The sequence below is a fragment of the Arachis ipaensis genome, chromosome B9, assembly GCF_059453495.1.
Source record: "Arachis ipaensis isolate K30076 ecotype BB chromosome B9, ASM5945349v1, whole genome shotgun sequence".
NCBI lineage: Eukaryota > Viridiplantae > Streptophyta > Magnoliopsida > Fabales > Fabaceae > Arachis > Arachis ipaensis.
The window spans coordinates 59,003,875-59,011,470 of record NC_142444.1 but is presented as its reverse complement, the minus strand read 5'-3'; the positions used below and the strand labels follow the sequence as shown (position 1 = coordinate 59,011,470).

General features: G+C 37.1%; 1 non-coding gene across 1 annotated transcript; it reads left to right on the top strand.

The window, feature by feature from the left end:
• Window positions 1-4,373: 4,373 nt before the first annotated feature.
• Window positions 4,374-4,481, top strand: LOC148544790 (small nucleolar RNA R71). The gene has a single exon (XR_015901947.1). It is a non-coding gene; the product is annotated as a small nucleolar RNA R71 (small nucleolar RNA).
• The last annotated feature ends 3,115 nt before the right edge of the window (window positions 4,482-7,596 follow it).

The following is a 7,596-nucleotide window of genomic DNA, read 5'->3' as shown; positions in this document are numbered from 1 at the left end:
TTAACCGCTCAGTCTCAAGTTTTCAATTGACACCTTCACGCCACAAGCACATGGTTAGGGACAGCTTGGTTTAGCCGCTTAGCCCAGGATTTTATTCCTTTAGGCCCTCCTATCCACTGATGCTCAAAGCCTTGGATCCTTTTTATTACCCTTGCCTTTTGGTTTTAAGGGCTATTGACTTTTTGCTCTTGCCATTTGGTTTAAAGAGCTATTGGCTTTTTCTGCTTGGTTTTTCTTTTTCTTCCTTTTTTTTTTGCCATTTTTCTTTTCTCTTTTTTTTCATAAGCTTTTGTATTCACTGCTTTTTGTTGCTTCAAGAATCAATTTTATGATTTTTCAGATTATCAATAACATTTCTCCTTTTTCATCATTCTTTCAAGAGCTAACATATTTAACATTCATAAACCACAATATCAAAAGACATATGCACTGTTCAAGCATTCATTCAAAAAACAAAAAGTATTGTCACCACATCAAAATAATTAAACTAGTTTCAAGGATGAATTTGAAACCATGTACTTCTTGTTCTTTTGTTTTTAGAACAATTTTCAATTAAGAGAGGTGATGGATTCATAGGACATCCATAGCTTTAAGACATAGACACTTAAACACTAATGATCATGTAATAAAGACACAAACATAAATAAAACATAAAGCATAGTAAACGAAAAATAGGAAAATAAGAACAAGGAGATTAAGGAACGGGTTCACCTTAGTGAGGGTGGCGTCTTCCTCTTCTTAAAGAACCAATGATGCTCTTGAGATCCTCTATGTCTCTTCCTTGTCTTTGTTGCTCCTCCCTCATAGCTCTTTGATCTTCTCTAATCTCATGGAGGATGATGGAGTGCTCTTGGTGCTCCATCCTTAGTTGTCCCATGTTGGAACTTAATTCTCCTAGGGAAGTGTTGATTTGCTCCCAATAGTTTTGTGGAGGGAAGTGCATCCCTTTAGGCATCTCAGGGATTTCATGGTGAGGAATTTCTTCATGCTCTTGTTGAGGTCCATGATCTCTTGTTTGCTCCATCCTTTTCTTAGTGATGGGCTTATCCTCATCAATGAGGATGTCTCCCTCTATGTCAATTCCAGCCGAATTGCAGAGGTGGCAAATGAGGTGAGGAAAGGCTAACCTTGCCAAAGTGGAAGACTTGTCAGCCACGTTATAGAGTTCTTGAGGTATAATCTCATGAACTTTCACTTTCTCCCCAATCATGATACTATAGATCATGATGGCCCGGTCTATAGTAACTTCAGACCGGTTGCTAGTAGGAATAATTGAGCGTTGAATGAACTCCAACCATCCTCTAGCTACAGGCTTAAGGTCCAGTCTTCTCAATTGAACCGGCTGGCCTCTTGAGTCTACTTTCCATTGAGCTACTTCTACACATATGTCCATAAGGACTTGGTCCAACCTTTGATCAAAGTTGACCCTTCTAGTGTAGGGGCGTGCGTTTTCTTGCATCATTGGCAAGTTGAATGCCGACCTTACATTTTCCGGACTGAAATCTAAGTATTTCCCCCGAACCATGGTAAGCCAATTCTTTGGATTCGGGTTCACACTTTGATCATGGTTCCTAGTGATCCATGTGTTTGCATAGAACTCTTGAACCATTAAGATCCCAACTTGTTGAATAGGATTAGAGAGAACTTCCCATCCTCTTCTTTTAATCTCTTGTCGGATCTCCGGATATTCGCTCTTTTTGAGCTTGAAATGAACCTCAGGGATCACTTTCTTCTTGGCCACAACTTCATAGAAGTGGTCTTGATGGACTTTTGAGATGAATCTCTCCATCTCCCATGACTCAGAGGTGGAAGCAATTGCCTTTCCTTTCCTCTTTCTTGAGGTTTCTCTGGCCTTAGGTGCCATTAATGGTTATGGAAAAACAAAAAACAATGCTTTTGCCACACCAAACTTTAAATGTTTGCTCGTTCCCGAGCAAAAGAAGAAAGAAAGAAGGAGAAGAAGAAGAAAAATGGAGGAGAGGGAGATAGGTGTCTATTCGGCCAAGGGAAAGAAGAAAGGGTTGTGTTGTGTGAAAATAAAGAAGGAATGAGGGGTTTATATAGGAGTGGAGGAAGGTTTAGGGTTCGGCCATTAGGGTTGGGTTTGGGAGGGAAAAGAGTTTAAATTTTGGAGGTAGGTCGGGTTTATGGGGAAGAGGGTTATGAAAAGGTATGAGAGAGGTGGGGATCCTGTGGGGTCCACAGATTCTGTGGGGGATCCTATGGGGTCCACATATCCTTAGGGGTCAAGGAGCATCCCTGCTCCAATTAGGTGTGCAAAACGCCCTTTGTATGCAATACTGGCATTTAACGCCAGACTGCTGCCTGTTTTTGGCGTTAAACACCCAAATGTAGCCTGTTTCTGGCATTTAACGCCAGGTTGATGCTTGTTTCTGGCGTTAAACACCAGCTTGGTGCTTGTTTCTGGCGTTAAACGCCAGACAGATGCTTGTTTCTGGCGTTTAAACGCCAGAGTGCTCTTCCTCCAGGGTGTGCTGTTTCTTTTGTTGTTTTTGATTCTGTTTTTAATTTTTCAGTAGTTTTTGTGACTCCACATGATCATCAACCTAAAAAAATAAAATAACAATAGAAAATAAATAGATATAATTAAATAACATTGGGTTGCCTCCCAACAAGTGCTTCTTTAAAGTCAATAGCTTGACAGTGGGCTCTCATAGAGCCTCACATATGTTCAGAGCATTGTTGGGACCTTCCAACACCAAACTTAGAGTTTGAATGTGGGGGTTCAACACCAAACTTAGAGTTTGGTTGTGGCCTCCCAACACCAAACTTAAAGTTTGACTGTGGGGGCTTTGGTTGACTCTGTAGTGAGAGAAGCTTTTCATGCTTACTATCCATGGTTACAGAAGGAGATCCTTGAGTTTTAAACACAAGGTTGTCCTTATTTAGTTGATGGACCAACTCTCCTCTGTCCACATCAATCACAGCTTTTGCTGTGGCTAAGAAGGGTTTTCCAAGGATGATGGATTCATCCTCATCCTTTCCAGTGTCTAGGATTATGAAATCAGCAGGGATGTAAAGGCCTTCAACCTTTACTAACACGTCCTCTACTAGTCCATAAGCCTATTTTCTTAAGTTGTCTGCCATCTCTAATGAGATTCTGGTAGCTTGCACCTCAAAGATCTCAAGTTTCTCCATTACAGAGAGTGGCATTAAGTTTATTCCTGACCCCAGGTCACACAGAGCCTTCTCAAAGGTCATGGTGCCTATGTTACATGGAATTAGGAATTTACCAGGATCTTGTTTCTTTTGAGGTAATTTATGCCTATCCAATGCATCAGTTCATTGGTGAGCAAGGGAGGTTCATCTTCCCAAGTCTCATTACCAAATAATTTGGCATTCAGCTTCATGATTGCACCAAGGTATTTAGCAACTTGCTCTTCAGTAATGTCTTCATCCTCTTCAGAGGATGAATACTCATCAGAGCTCATGAAGGGCAAAAGGAGGTTCAATGGAATCTCTATGGTCTCTAGATGAGCCTCAGATTCCTTTGGTTCCTCAAAGGGAAACTCCTTATAGGTCAATGGACGTCCCATGAGGTCTTTCTCACTAGGATTCACATCCTTCTCCTCCTCTCTGGATTCGGTCACACCAAGTAAGGTTATGGCCTTGCACTCTCTTTTTGGATTCTCTTCTGTATTGCTTGGGAGAGTACTAGGAGGAGTTTCAGTGACCCTTTTACTCAGCTGGCCCACTTGTGCCTCCAATTTTCTAATGGAGGATCTTGTTTCATTCATGAAACTTAGAGTGACCTTAGATAGATCAGAGACTATATTTGCTAAGCTAGATAGATTCTGCTCAGAATTCTCTGTCTGTTGCTGAGAGGATGATGGAAAAGGTTTGCTATTGCTAAACCTGTTTCTTCCACCATTATTAAAGCCTTGTTGAGGCTTTTGTTGATCCTTCCATGAGAAATTTGGATGATTTCTCCATGAGGGATTATAGGTATTTCCATAGGGTTCTCCCATGTAATTCACCTCTGCTATTGCAGGGTTCTCAGGATCATAAGCTTCTTCTTCAGAAGATGCCTCTTGAGTACTGTTGGATGCAGCTTGCAATCCATTCAGACTCTGAGAAATCATATTTACTTGCTAAGTCAATATTTTATTCTGAGCCAATATGGCATTCAAAGTATCAATTTCAGGAACTCCCTTCCTCTGAGGCGTTCCATTACTCACAGGATTCTTTTCAGAAGTGTACATGAACTGGTTATTTGCAACCATGTCAATGAGTTCCTGAGCTTCTGCAGGCATTTTCTTTAGGTGAATGGATCCACCTGTAGAATGGTCCAATGACATCTTAGATAATTCAGACAGACCATCATAGAATATATCCAGGATGGTCCATTCTGAAAGCATGTCAGAAGGACACTTTTTGGTCAGTTGCTTGTATCTCTCCCAAGCTTCATAGAGGGATTCACCTTCTTTCTGTTTGAAGGTTTAAACATCCACTCTAAGCTTGCTAAGCTTTTGAGGAGGAAAGAACTTGGCTAAGAAAGCCGTGACCAGCTTATCCCAAGAGTTCAGGCTATCTTTAGGTTGAGAGTCCAACCATATTCTAGCTCTGTCTCTTACAGCAAATGGGAAAAGCATAAGCCTGTAGACCTTGGAGTCAACCTCATTAGTCTTAACAGTATCACAGATCTGCAAGAATTCAGTTAAGAACTGAAAAGGATCTTCTGATGGAAGTCCATAAAACTTGCAGTTCTGTTGCATTAGAGAAACTAATTGAGGCTTTAGCTCAAAATTGTTTGCTCCAATGGCAGGGATTGAGATGCTTCTTCCATGTAAATTGGAATTTGGTGCAGTAAAGTCACCAAGCATCTTCCTTGCATCGTTATTATTTTCGGCCATGTCTCCTTCTTTTTTGAAAATTTCTGTCATATTTTTTCCAGAGAGTTGTGCTTTAGCTTCCCTTAGCTTCCTTTTCAGAGTCCTTTCAGGTTCAGGATTAGCTTCAACAAGAATGTTCTTATCCTTGTTCCTGCTCATATGAAAAAGAAGAAAACAGAAAAGAAGAGAAATCCTCTATGTCACAGTATAGAGATTCCTTTATGTGAGTAGAAGAAGAAAAGAAATTTGAACACAGAAAGAGGGAGAAGGTTCGAATTTTTAAGAAGAAGAGAAGTGTTAGTAGATAAATAAATAATTAGAAGGAGATGAGAGAGGGAAGAATTCGAAAATTAAATTAAATAAAATAAAAATATTTTTGTTTTTAATTTAAAATTAAAGTTAAAATTCGAAAATTAAAAGAGAAACAAAATAAAATTAAAATTTAAAACAATTAGTCAATTAAAAAGAATTTAAAAAAAAAGGTTAGTAGTTTTCGAAAATTAGAGAGGGAAAAGTAGTTAGGTGGTTTTGAAAAAGATAAGAATCAAAATAAAAAGTTAAGTAGTTAATTGAAAAAGATTTGAAAATCAAATTTTGAAAAGATAAGAAGTTAGAAAAGATTTTGAAATTATTTTGAAAAATATATGATTGAAATTGAAAAAGATATGATTGAAATTTAATTTGAAAAAGATTTAAAAAGGAAATTAAAAAGATTTGATTTTTGAAATTAAAGTTGATTACTTGACTAACAAGAAACTAAAAGATATGATTTTAAAATTTAAAGATTGAACCTTTCTTACTAGGCAAGTAACAAACTTAAAATTTTTGATTCAATCACATTAATTGTTAGCATTAATTTCGAAAATATGGAATAGAAATAAGAAAAAGATTTTGAAAATAATTTTTGAAAATTTCAAAATTATGAAAGAAAAAATGAAAAAGATTTGATTTTTGAAAAAGATTTGAAAAAGATAGAATTTTTAAATTGAAAATTTGATTTGACTCATAAGAAACAACTAAATTTTAAAAAGTTTTGAGAAAGTCAACTCAAATTTTCGAAAATTTATGAGTGAAATAAGGAAAGCAATTTTTTTTATTTTTGAATTTTTAATGAAGAAAGAGAAAAAGTTGTCATTTTGTTGTTGTTTTTTTTTATTAAACAGTAAAAATAAAACAAAACATGAAAATCATGAATCAAAACAACTAATGCATGCAAGAACACTTTTAAATTTCAAGATGAACACCAAGAATACTTTGAATGTCAAGATGAACACCAAGAACTTATTTTTGAAAATTTTTAAGAAAAGAAAAACATGCAAGACACCAAACATAGAAATTTTCAAACTTTAGACACTAACAAATTGAAAATGCATATGAAAAACAAGAAAAGACACAAAACAAGAAAATATGAAGATCAAACAAGAAGACTTGTCAAGAACAACTTGAAGATCATGAAGAACAAATGCATGAGTTTTCGAAAAATTTAAGAAAAATTAAGAAGATGCAATTGACACCAAACTTAAAAATTGACACAAGACTCAAACAAGAAACATCAAATTTTTGGTTTTTATGATTTTATTAATTTTTTTTGAAAATTTTTAAGAAAATACAAATAAAAATAATAAAAACAAAAAGCTTAAAATTAAAATAAAATTTACCTAATCTGAGCAACAAGATGAACCGTCAGTTGTCCAAACTCGAACAATCCCCAGCAACGGCGCCAAAAACTTGGTATGCAAAATCGTGATCGTTCATTCCTTGGTAACGGCGCTAAAAAACTTAATACGCACGTTTATAATCTTAGTTCTTTGTCACAACTTTGCACAACTAACCAGCAAGTGCACTGGGTCGTCCAAGTAATAAACCTTATGTGAGTAAGGGTCGATCCCATGGAGATTGTCGGCTTGAAGCAAGCTATGGTCATCTTGCAAATCTCAGTCAGGCAGATTCATATGGTTATGGATATTTGATAATTAAAATATAATTAAAATATAAAACAGGATAGAGATACTTATGTAATTCATTGGTGAGAATTTCAGATAAGTGTATAGAGATGCTTTTGTTCCTTCTGAATCTCTGCTTTCCTGTTGTCTTCATCCAATCAATCCTACTCCATTCCATGGCAAGTTTTATGTAGGGCATCACCGTTGTCAATGGCTACATCCCGTCCTCTCAGTGAAAATGGTCCAAAATGCGCTGTCACCGCACGGTTAATCATCTGTCGGTTCTTGATCATACTGGAATAGGATTCAGTAATCCTTTTGCGTCTTTCACTGCGCCCAGCACTCGCGAGTTTGAAGCTCGTCACAGCCATCCCTTCCCAAATCCTACTCAGAATACCACAGACAAGGTTTAAACTTTCCGGATCTCAAGAATGGCCGCCAATAATTCTAGCCTATACCACGAAGACTTTGATCGTAGATCAGGAGGCTAAGAGATATGCATTCAAGCTTGTTTACATATAGAACGGAAGTGTTTGTCAGGCACGCATTCATAAGTGAGAATGATGATGAGCGTCACATAATCATCACATTCATCATGTTCTTGTGTGCGAATGAATATTTTAGAGAAGAAATAGGGTTGAGTTGAATAGAAAAACAATAGTACTTTGCATTAATTCATGAGGAGCAGCAGAGCTCCACACCTTAATCTATGGTGTGTAGAAACTCTACCGTTGAAAATACATAAGTGATGAAGGTTCAGGAATGGCCGAATGGCCAGCCCCCATAAAGGTCTAAGATAG